The 13281-nt window shown below is 34.6% G+C and overlaps 1 pseudogene; it reads right to left on the reverse strand.

The window, feature by feature from the left end:
- Positions 1-566: 566 nt before the first annotated feature.
- LOC120144106 lies at positions 567-11399 on the reverse strand (annotated as a pseudogene).
- Positions 11400-13281: the final 1882 nt, after the last annotated feature.

Consider the following 13281-nt stretch of genomic DNA (forward strand, 5'->3'; position numbering starts at 1 on the left):
TAAAAATAGCTAGTTTTTCTTAGAGTTTGTATTTTTTCGGTGTAAATATAATAAAATACCAACCTTTTGTACTTTTGTACGAGAGCGAATTAATTTTCTGAAAAAAATATAAAGAGTAATTTAAGTAATTGTACATTGAACCCAAAAAAAATTGTTGAAGGACGGCGGGGAAATAAAGATAATCGAAAATAATGTTAATTATTTTTATTATTATTTGTTTAATTATGTACTGTTAAATTATAAAAGGGTAAACTACAAAAATGGTTAGTAATGTTTGAGTAGTTTTCGTTTTTCCATTGAAGTTTCAAAAGTAATAAATTAATCACTAATATTATCGATTTATAATAAATTGATCACTCGCTGTTAACCCAATAATAATAGTCTGATGTGACATGTTAAATTAACTTATTTGACACTAATTGACCGACCCTTGATTCATTGAATTTAAAAAATATCATTGAAAAAAGCAAAAGAAAATGAGAGATTTTTTTTTTGTAAAGGTTACTTTGTATTATAGCATAAACAAAGTAAGCACCTCGATGCCTTATTAAAAAACCTCTCTACTCCTACTTAGAGAAAAAGAGTATGCCGTGGGGTGGAAGGGTCAAAATTGCAGCCCTTACATACAAGCAGAAATGAGCAGCATAGCGTGGGACAAGCCCCAGCCGAACCACTTTGAAAACAAAACAAACATTGAAAGCAGACACCAAACTAGTCTGGGTGCAAGACCGGACAAAAGAAATAATAAGGAAAAACAGTAACACAGGTTCATACTCAAAACAGAAACAGTGACCATGCAAAACATCGTATACTGGAAACGCAGACCTATAAGCGCGGCACTTAACGAACTCCATTAGCCTACGCCACGAACGATTGCTACTGGATTTTGGACAAAATCAATCACCATTGGAACCAATCTCGGCCATAAGTAATTCACCCAAATCCCTATCTGAAGCAAAGCATTGTCAAAAATCTGATCTGCAGTAAAAGACAGGCCTTTGAATCTGGTTTTATTTCTGCAGTTCCAAATTGTCCAAATCAAACCAAAAAACCCAATGCGCCATATCTCCCGCACTTTCCTCCTAATGCTCATAGCAAACCATACCTCTAACAGTTGTTTTACATTCATGGGAAACACGAAATTAACATTCCACACGCTACACCAACGTTGCCAAACTTCTCATACTACAATGCAATGACAAAGAACATGGTTGATCGCTTCTAGCTCAGAATTGCAAAATGCAGCGACACAGATCATTACAATTAACGCCTCTTTTCGCCAGCTATAGCATTACCGACAGCCTAAGATGTACTGCTTTCCACACAAAAGCGGCAACTTTAGGCGGAATAAATTTATACCAGACCAGCCTCCAAATTGGATCTTCCAAATTAGCATCAGAAGAAACATTAAAACAGAATGCTTTCTGATTATAATGTCCATCATGCGCTCCAGACCAAATCACTCTGTCAGGACTTTGAGTAGCACTAACCGCTCTATCAGAACAAGCCTAAATTCATTCCAGATTGAAATTTCCCATTCAAATATAATTCTTCTCAGGTCAATCCTCCATTCCCATCTACATGGACCCAACATCCGAAATCCTTGATCCTTCATTCTTTTTTAATTGCTAAACTGTATATTCTCGGAAACGAGATTTTAAGAGAGATTTTTTCTGTCCAAAAATCTGACCAGAAATCGATCTTATTCCCATTGCCCATAACACATCTCAATTCAACTATAAAGTCAGGATCCGTAGACCCACTTGGATTCACAATGTTACGCCACACCCAAGAAGAATGTCTAATTTTTACAGCTTTTGGAATGATATCATCTTGGTCATAATTATACATAGCAACAATAGTTTTCCTCCATAAACAATCATTCTCCACACTAAACTCCAAATCCATTTATTAAGCAGGGAACGGTTTCTAATTTTTATGTCAAAAAAACCCAATCCCCCATGAGATTTCGGTTTACAAATATTTCCCACTTAATCCAATGAATACTCCTATCCGACTTAGCATTCCACACAAAATTCAATGCATCTATTAATCTTATCAGCAATGGACTTCGGGATAGGAAAAATGGACATGTAGTAGACCGGAAAATTAGCTAGGACAGATTTGATAAGAGTAAGCCTCCCCCAAAGAAAGCATTTTACCTTTCCAGCTTTGAAGTCGGCTATTAACTTTATCCAAAATGGGATTCCAGAGAGACTTTGAGTTTTTCTGATGCCCAAGCGGCAGCCCCAAATATGTCGATGGAAGCACTGCCTAACCACAGTGAATCGAATCTACCCAACGCCTAACTCTACTTTCTTCCAAATTGATGTCAAACAGTTTAGTTTTGCCCATGTTTAACTTCAGACCTGCAACAACTTCAAATATTTTTAGCACTCGATTAAAGTTTAGAATTGACAACGGATTTGGAGTAGAAAAAATGAGCAAGTCATCGGCAAATTGAATATGAGATAAAGCAAAACCACAAGTCCCAATTTCTACACCACAACAAAGACCAAATTCCGAAGCCTTCTTTAACATACCGCTGAGCGCCTCGCCAACAATGTTGAAGAGCAAAGGCGAAAGCGGACAGCCTTGTCTAAGGCCCCTCTTGATAGAGAAACTATTTGTCGGACAACCATTAACAAGGACAGCGATAGTAGGGGAAACTAATTTTCTCCATCTTTTGCCGAACCCCATTTTCTTAAGAATCAAGTTTAAAAACTGCCAATTAACCGTATCGTAAGCTTTGCTAAAATCTGCTTTGATCAGCACAACTTCTTTCTTTTTTTTCAACAGTCCGTCAATGACTTCGTTAGCAATCAGACTGCAGTCAACGATTTGCTTTCCGGGAAGAAATATTATTTTGCTAGCTTACTTCTTCCTTTTAATCAAATCCAAATCTGAATTTTCTCAATTTCAACTTAAGAAATCTGGGTATTAAGAATAAGTTTAAGAATAGCTTAAAGAAAATGACAAGGCTAAGGCTTCAAGTAGAATCGATGTTCATTTTGCTTCCACTTTCAAACACCATAATCCTCCCTCCATCTTTGGAAGAAGGATTGTAAATGTTCTCTTGCTTCCACCTTTAAATGTTATCATTTAAAGAGGTTTCTGAATTGATGAACAAGTTTTTTCAAATGATATTTTTTAATTAAATGAGTCAAAGGTTGGTCTATTAGTGTCAAATAATTTAACTTAACATGTCACATCAGCCTTATGTTACTGGTTAACGGTGAGTAACCTATTTGTTTTAAATTATTATTTTAAGAATTTACACTATTATCAATATTTTTCATACATGATTACATTGAGAACATGCATAAAGTTTTATTCGTATTTTGAAATGAAACAATAAATTAGTAGGTTCATTTTCTTAAAACACTTTTAATAATTACAATAATTGTGAACTTGGGTATCCATGTTTATAAATTCATTAAGTTCTGATCAAGCGTTTTATGTCTTTTATTAATATATGTTCAATTATACATTCCAGATTAGTAATCAAAGAAAATGCACCCTACTAGGATGATGCTAGTCGAGACCTAATTACATACTTGAAAAGGCCTGGAATGTGAATATTCATTATATAATCCTTCCAGTCAATACTTTTGGAATCGAATCCAAATTCAGCCATATTTATCCCTCTTTCTTCAGCCATCTTTTGCAGCTTCTCTAAATTTCTGCAATCAAATCTGTTTTTGCATCACCGTTAAATTTTAAACGACGGGATACTAAATGAGTAATTTACCCAATAATTAATACAACTGCAAAACACGTACTTACATTCCTTTGAATAACACATAAGGTTTGTAAAGTTCTGCTAATCGCATTACGGACTTGACTTTACGTTCATGTTTTGTGTAAACTTTCTTGAAAAATTGACCACTAAGTATATTCATCAAATAGAGCACCTGAACATTCAGATTAGAAACATGAAGAAATGAAAATGGAAGTTAAAAACTATAGTAGTGTGACAAAGGGAATAAGTTGATATAAGAATGACAAACCTTGAGTGGGAGCACGTACATGAGTTGCATGCTTAGAAAAAATAGATAAGCTCTGCTAATCATCGTAAAATTACCAACTTTTACTATCTTCCCATTTGTATCAATCCATGGGATTTTAGTGAAATAACAACATATGAACTTTCGAAGATCTGACAATTTCATAGATTTCTGTACGAAGAATTGATATGGTAAATGTTCCCATGAGAATATCAATGATTTGCATAATGAGCTTCCATAGCCACAACCATGGCATTCGCCACCATATCGACCGGTATCTGCATATATAATTTGAAATTCTAATTCATATTTTCCATTTCCAATTTTAGTTATGGGTAAACTACTCAAATGACCATGTAACTATGAGGGTTGTGTCGATATGATCACCATACTTTTAATTTTAGCAACATGACCACATAACTGTTTAAGTGAGTTCCATGTGGTCACCCACTGTTACAAAACAAATGGTGTAACTGATTTGGTTGTTATTGACTGACGGAGATCCTCATCAGCTATGAAGTTTGTTTTGTAACAACAAGTGGCTACATTAAAACCATTTAAATAGTTATGTGGTCATATTACCAAAATTAAGAGTATGATGGTCATATCGACACCAACCTCATAGTTAAGTGGTCATTTGCATAATTTACCCATAATTATTTATGTCTATTAAAGGAATAAATTCGGAAAATAATAATAATAATAATAATAATAATAATAATAATAATAATAATAATAATAATAATAAAACTTCTTACCACATCAAGGGCAGAGTTAAGGTTGCCAAGAAAGTATGTTAATCTCCCTTTGCCATAACTCATAATAACGCTATCAATGGTTCTACATATATCATAAAATCCGTCATTGGTAATATAACATCTTATTTATTGATGTTGGATAAAATTATATATTCACAATGCATCAAGTACTCATCCATCATGCAAATATTAGAAGGAACTATGAATAATCATAATATTTTGAATTTGAATTTGTGTTGAATACCGAAGGCCTTCAATCCAGCCAGGGAATGGTTGTTTATAAGTACTTGAAATCATGGTAGGGCGTATAATAACAAGAGGAAAATCCCCATTGAAGTTCCCTAAAATCATCTCTCCCATTGCCTTTGTAAATACATATGTATTCGGCCACCCATTCAGTTTTCCCCATTAAAAGATTCAAATGTATTGATGTTTAACGCAACGTCGTACCTTCAAAATGGAAGAAAAAATAAGATGAAGATTAAAACTTCATGGAGAATTATATGTTATTTTTATTGTAAATTTGTCTATTGCATGAGTTATTTTTATTGTAAATTAAAGAACTATTAGCGAGCGTTAATCAACATTAAGGCATCTAAACAGAAATCTAAACTACCTTTCATTAAAGTCAGTTGTGGCAGCTGCATTTACAATAATTTCTATTTCATTCCACATTTTTTCTCATAAATTTGAGTCTATCACTCCCAAGTTTTCAGAAGAGACATCACCAGCCACAGCTATCACCTTACTTGATATCAAGTGATCGAATTTCGAATCCCAATGATTGCGAAGAATCCTGAACAATTCTGTGCTTATGATCTGTATACAAATTTTCTACCTCATATGACTATCAGATATATTATGTATCTTACAGTTTCATATATATCTCATTATACAAACGTTGTGTGGCAGACTTTTCATCTTAAGCCCTCACAAGAAGATAGAGCTTATTCACATCTGGTTGAAGCCTTAATATCTTCTCCACAAGGACTAGAAGCCATGGTTGAATCATTAAATGTTAGTAATAACCTGCGTTAGCTTAAGGAAAAGAAAGAAGCAAGTTGCAAAGTACACTCAAAGAGAAGCATATTACAATCTGCCCAACATAAACTTAAAGGAGGTATCCTTGTTGTTTCTTGTGAATGAAGATGGTAAGTGTTGCAACTTGAGTTGTAAGTTATCTTCATTTTCTCTCTATTTCATTTTCTTATTCTTTCATCTATTCTTATTCCATTGCCTTATCATTTTCTTAACCCTTTGATAAATTAAACTCTTTGTGAGATTATTCTCTCTTCAAGTTCTTTTTAGAACTATATCGATTAAAAGCAAGCTTAATTCTTAAGTTTGTGGCGTCATCCCTTTCATTGATACTTCTGGTTCCTAGTTTCTATAACTAGTGGGTCAAAGTCCTTTCATACCATCCCTTATAAAACTTATAAAAAACGGGTCTTTGCTCCTTTATAGCATTGGTTCCTTCTTAGTTTTATAAGATACTATCTGTTCATCACCATCTTCCATTACCATTTTTCACGCCTATAACATCACCATAGTCCATCACCTTCACGCCAATTCCATTACCATTCCATTGCCATCTCCATCTTTTCACCATTAAATTATCCTTCAATCATCATCAAGGCATTCGTCTATCAACATTATTTGGAGGTCGAATTCATCTATTCTTGAAGGATTCTTTTATAATACTTCCGCAACCATCTTTGATAACATTTCTATCACTTTCCTTTTCTTATCATTTCCTTTCTTCTTTCATATTTTATTTTAATCATTTCTTTCTTTAATTTTTGTAGATTACTTTCCATTCAACGTGTAGCATTTGGTGTCTCTCCTAGATCGGGAAACAACAAGGTTGCCAACTTCTCCATTAATTGAAGAAGCCTGGTTAACCTTACATCAAGTGGTATCAGAGCTTTGGTGGATTGACAATCAAGTGCTATAACAAAAGCAACAAAAATAAAAAGAAAGAAGAAAAACAAAAAGAGAAAGAAAAAGACTCCTACAACAAATTTGGAGTGCAAAAGAAAAGAAAAAGAAGAAAACGAAAACGAAAAGAAGCAATTTGCAAATTACACTCAAAGAGAAGCACAATACAATCTGCCCCAAACAACAAACTAGAAGGAGGTATCCTTGTTGTTTCATATAAAGGAAGATAGTAAGTGTTGCAACTTGAGTTGTAAGTTATATTCACTTTCTTACTATTTTATTTCATTTTCTTTCATCTTTTCCTATTTCATTACCATATCATTTTCTTAACCTTTTTTTCTATCCTACCCCTATCATAACCATTTCTATTCCTAACCATTCTAAGCCGACACACAAACTAAAGAAACTTGCTTAATCTTGAGTTAGTTCTTAAAAAGGACCCACAAGAGAGAATCGAGCGGAAAAAGGCAAATGAGAGGGTGAGATCAGAAGGGGGATCAAAAAAGCCAAGAATATATCCCCGAGTGCAAACACGAGAGTGAGTGGAGTGCAATCTGAAATTTTCTTGGAGAGATCAAGTGAGGTTTTGTGAGTGTACTGGTAAGGTTTTCAATTCATTTTATTTGCACTAACCATGTCTCAAAGCCCCAGAGAAAAATACAGGAACACCAAACTTATAAATACAGGCACTCATTGGCGAAATGATGAGAATGTTTCGTGAAGAGTTTGATGCTCTTCATGAAAAGATAGATCAACGCCAGGATCTACCACCAGGCCATAATAATGGAGTCCCTAGAAGACAACAACCACCACCACCTCCAGAAGAAGATGTTCAAGAAAATTTTGACGAGGGAGAACAAGTAGCATTCCAAGGCCCTAGACGTGCCATTGTTGATGACAATCTGAGTAATATCAAGATCAAAATTCCTCAATTTCAAGGAAAAACTGATCCTGAAGCTTATCTCGAATGGGAAAAGAAAAGTGGAACATGTTTTTAGTTGCCACAACTATTCCGAAATGAAGAAAGTGAGATTGGCAGCCATGGAGTTCATAGACTATGCTTTAATATAGTGGGATCAACTTACCTTGAACCAAAGGAGGAATGGAGAACGACCGGTCTCAACTTGGCTTGAAATGAAAGGTATTATGCGGAAACGATTCATTCCTGTTCACTATCACCGTGACTTGTTTCAAAGGTTACAGAATCTTAAACAAGGCCATAAGAGTGTGGAGGACTACTACAAAGAGATGGAAGTGGCAATGATCCGAGTTAACATTGAGGAGGATCGTGAAGCAACTATAGCGAGATTCCTTGCTGGACTTAATCCCGAAATTGCCAATACCTTAGAATTGTATCATTACATCGAATTAGATGAAATGGTGCAAATGGCAATGACGATTGAAAGACAACTAAAGAGGAGACATACATCTCGCAATATTGCACCCACACCATCAAAATGGAGTCCAAACATAAAGATACCTACTCCTCCTCCTGTTAAAGAACAAGTCGAATCTTCAAAGACTCAGCAAGTAAGTAAAGACCCCAACCGAGGAAAGCAAATCACTAAACGTACAAGAGACATTAAATGCTTTAAATGTCTTAGAAGGGGCCACGTAGCTACACAATGTCCTAACAGAAACACCATGCTCTTACTTGGAAATGGTGAAATAGAATCTGAATCTGAAAAAGAAGAAGAGATACATACTGAAATCAATGAAGAAATAACTCTTGCAGATCAGGTTGATGGAGGAGAAGCCTTGGTAATTAGAAGAAGTTTGAATCTTCAAGTTACGGAAGACAATTCACAGCGAGAAAACATATTCCATACCCGATGCCATGTGAATGAAAAGGTATGCTTTGTTATTATAGATGGTGGAAGTTGTACTAATGTGGCCAGTACAATAATGGTGGAAAAGCTTGGTTTGAAAACAATGAAGCACCTGAATCCATATAAGTTGCAGTGGCTCAATGAACGAGGAGAACTCAACGTTAGCAAACAAGTGATAATTCCTTTTTCCATTGGCAAATACAAAGATGTGGTTATGTGTGATGTTGTCCCTATGCACGCTAGCCATCTACTTCTTGGGAGGCCATGGTAATACGACAAAAGGACTATTCATGATTGTTTTACCAATTAATACTCGTTCAGCCATAAAGGGAAGAAGATTATCCTTACTCCTTTAACGCCTAAACAAGTCCAGAATGATCAAGCCAAAATGAAGCAAAATGTTGAGGCTATAAGGAAAGGAAAGGCAACAACCATGGAGAAAACTGATCCGAGAACAAGTGTTTATTCCTCAAAGTGCTTGATTCAAGAATGCCTATTGATAGAATACAAGGTTGAAGATGATTATTCTAACTTTGAAAATGTAGATTGTTTCTTTGACTTGCAGGTTGTACCAAGAGACACCATTTGCCAAAAGGAATGTTTAGGAGAAGTGACCTTTGGGAATACAAAAGATGTGTCCATTGAGCAGCAAAAGAACACCATTTTTCATTCAAAGGATGTGTCTTTAGAAGAATCAATGGACATGACCTATGAGGATTCAATGATCATGCCTATTGGAGTATTAAGAGACTCTACTTTTGGGATATCAAGGGACCTAAACATTCAAAGAAAAATTACATGGGCATATCTCATTCAAGAGCCTAAAGAAGGGATCCCAATTTCTGACGAAACAACAACTATGGAATGGAGGAACGTTGAAAAGAAACCACCCTTTGATTTGAGGACAAATCGCTTTAAAGAAGGGGGATGATGTGATCCGATTCAGCATCAAAAATGGACTTGCATCTCCAACCTTTCTCAATAATCAAAGGGGGATTTTCTTTAACTTAATCTTTCTTTATACCATAGTTATGATAATAGTTTACATACATTATATTTATAGTTATGATGATGATATTATGAATGTATGAAGTTATTGTTATGAACCACATATTTATATATTTATATCTTATATTATTTAGCTAAAAAATGATTTATTTTGTATATACATGTTCGGCCACATGATGGGAGCTGACTTAAAGCTAGCATTGGAGTCAACGAGCTAAGGAAAAGTGACTAGGATAACTCCAGGATAACTCAAGAACATTTTGGGACAAAGTTGCCAGCTGACCTCCGAGCTCATAGCTCACTTGAGCTGGAATTTTGAGCTAGCTAGAGACCTCTTTTCAGCTGGAGAGTTGCACCATCATCTTCACCACACAGAGCACTACAAATATGGTCTAGGTCGAATTTTGTGAATTCGTACCTTTTCGTGAAGAGTTTCCATTCCGAGAAGTGCCTTTTTCACAAGGAGCTGTCCTATGACTTATACACATGTCATTCATCTATGGCCAGCTCAGCTTCAGCTCAAACTCATGGGAAGTAGCTCAAATAATGAAAGGTTGTCTCACACAAATATGACCTTTCATAATTAGTTGCTGCCCCATTGATGCCATGTCACCTAGATGCAAGTTTGATGCCAAGTCACGCCTAAGTTGTTGCTCAAATTCACGCCAAAAAGAAGCCACACCATAAGCCCCTATGTCGCCCATGTGAGTGTCTCATGTACAGCCCACACATGTGCCATGCATGTGGATGAAATAGGTGCCAAAATGAAGAGGCTTCTAACCATTCGGCCAAAGTATCATCTTGTTTCAAATTGGCGCCAAGATGAAGAGACAATAGAATCATTCGGCCAAAGACATCTCCCCTCATCCAAGCATCATTTATTTTCGTTTTAAGACATGTACTTTGTCGAAAAGGCATATATCTATTCGTCCAAGCCTTTACAAACCTATAAATATGCTTTGGCATTCATTTGTAAAGACAAATTAAACTCTTTGTGAGATTATTCTCTCTTCAAGTTCTTTTTAGAACTATATCGATTAAGCAAGCTTAATTCTTAAGTTTGTGGCGTCATCCCTTTCATTGATACTTCTGGTTCCTAGTTTCTATAACTAGTGGGTCAAAGTCCTTTCATACCATCCCTTATAAAACTTATAAGAAATTGGTCTTTGCTCCTTTATAGCATTGGTTCCTTCTTAGTTTTATAAGATACTATCTGTTCATCACTATCTTCCATCACCATTTTTCACGCCTATAACATCACCATAGTCCATCACCTTCACGCCAATCCCATTACCATTCCATTGCCATCTTCATCTTTTCACCATTAAATTATCCTTCAATCATCATCAAGGCATTCGTCTATCAACATTATTTGGAGGTCGAATTCATCTATTCTTGAAGGATTCTTTTATAATACTTCCGCAGCCATCTTTGATAACATTTATATCCCTTTTCTTTTCTTATCATTTCCTTTCTTCTTTCATATTTTATTTTAATCATTTCTTTCTTTAATTTTTGCATATTACTTTCAATTCAACGTGTAGCATTTGGTGTCTCTCCTAGATCGGGAAACAACAAGGTTGCCAACTTCTCCATTAATTGAAGAAGCCTGGTTAGCCTTACAATACTTTTCATCTGAAGCCCTCACAAGAAGATAGAGCTTATTCACATCTGGTTGAAGCCTTAATATCTTCTCCACAAGGACTAGAAGCCATGGTTGAATCATTAAATGTTAGTAATAACCTGCGTTAGCTTAAGGAAGAGAGAGTAAGAGTAGTACCCTTTGCCAAAAATCCAGTTGCACCAGTGACTAATATAGTCTTGCCTTGAAGAAACTTGGCTACATTGTCCATCTCCATGTCTGATGGCAGTCAAACTTAAGAGAATAAATTATAGTGTTCTTCCCAATGAGTTTTAAAGAGGATATTTATAGGGGAAAACATGCACTAATAGGGATCAAGCATGGTCCATGGAATGATGTCCACCATATTTATATGTTATTTTGTTGAAGTTATAGGTTAGTTTCCTCCATTTATCAAATTAAATTTAAGTGCAACAAGAAGAATATGAATAAATTAGTATTTATTTTTAAATTTTAATTAATTAAATAAAATAATGAAGTTCAGAATTTCAAAAAGCTTTATAAAAATACGTGATATTTTAATTAGAATAAAATGATTTAAATTTTAAATATTTTTTATAGTAGCGGCTAGTTTTATTAAAAAGAATAAGTATCTCCTTTTCAGTACCTGATCTGGGTTAATTGATTACTAAAACGGAGACTAGTTATTAATTTAAAAAAAAGATAAGAAGAAATATTCGGAATTACATTAAAAGTCTACAACCTTAATCGTAAACTAAATACAATTAGGAATTTTCCTGTAAAAATTGACATAAAAAACTAGTCACTTAAGATCATACAATGACATAAAAGGAAAAGATAATCACAAAAGAGGATCAAACTACTAAAAGATCACTGACAAATCGTAAATTAGAGTTGAGCGACGTGAGAAAAATATCAACAAACGCATATCGTATATCAAAATTCAATCCTACTATCCAAAAAAAAAAGATCTGAGTGTTCAGAGCAGAAAATATCAATATAATAAAAAAAACAAGCGTCATGTTGATCAATAGTGGAAATATCAAATCTAATTCTAAGAAAAAACATAAACGAAAACAATTATCAAAGAACCGAAAATTTATTTAATTTAATATTCTCTTAAAAAAGCCGTTAAAATGCTAGAGAAAGTGAGAAGGTTTGCGAAAACAGCAACTTCCTAGTACATTTAGGCATTTAGAGTTTGGCAAGAAGTGTGTTTCATTAATAACGTATATACTTTTAGGTGTAATAATGAATAATTTTATATCCTTATTATTATATAATTTTTTATCTAGTTATTGTCACAAGTGATTCCAAATATTAATTAATTTAGTTTAAAATATTAAATAATTAATATTATTATAATAAATTTTATCTTTTCATAGTTTTATATATTTTTAAATAAAATACCTAAAATTATTATTTAATGAATTCATATAGGAGATCCCCAACATTGTGGTAACTACAGAGGTATTAAACTACTCAGCCATACCATGAAGCTATGGGAAAGGGTGATAGAGGCTAGGTTGAGACAGGTTACTAGGGTTTCGGAAAGCCAATTTGGCTTTATGCCAGGCAGGTCTACTACGGAGATTATTCATCTACTTCGACGGCTTATGGAGAAATATAGGGAAAAATAGAGATCTTCACATGGCGTTCATTGACATTGAGAAGGCGTATGATAACGTTCCCCGCGATACGATATGGAAGACCTTGAAAACTAGACTGATCCCAACTGCGTATATCCGGGCGATTCGTGATATGTACTATAGATCTACTACATACGTCAGGACTACAGTTGGTGACACCGAGGCATTTCCGGTGGAAATCGGACTACACCAGGGGTCGGCTCTTAGCCCTTACATCTTCGCCTTGATTATGGACGACATCTATTGTGCGACACCAGACGGTGTTCCATGGTGTATGCTTTTCGCTGACGACATTGTCTTAGTTACTGAAACAAAAACTGAGCTGAATAGTAAACTGACTACTTGGATTTTATAAATATTATATAAATTTGATTTATAATTTGGTCATACAACTACTAAAATTTTCATTTTAGTCATCAACGTAATCATTTCATTCTTTGTATATAAATCAAGAATCCTCTAATTCAAGTTTTGATTTTCAAAGGCACT

The sequence above is a fragment of the Hibiscus syriacus genome, unplaced genomic scaffold (assembly GCF_006381635.1).
Source record: "Hibiscus syriacus cultivar Baekdansim isolate YM2019G1 unplaced genomic scaffold, ASM638163v2 tig00110882_pilon, whole genome shotgun sequence".
NCBI lineage: Eukaryota > Viridiplantae > Streptophyta > Magnoliopsida > Malvales > Malvaceae > Hibiscus > Hibiscus syriacus.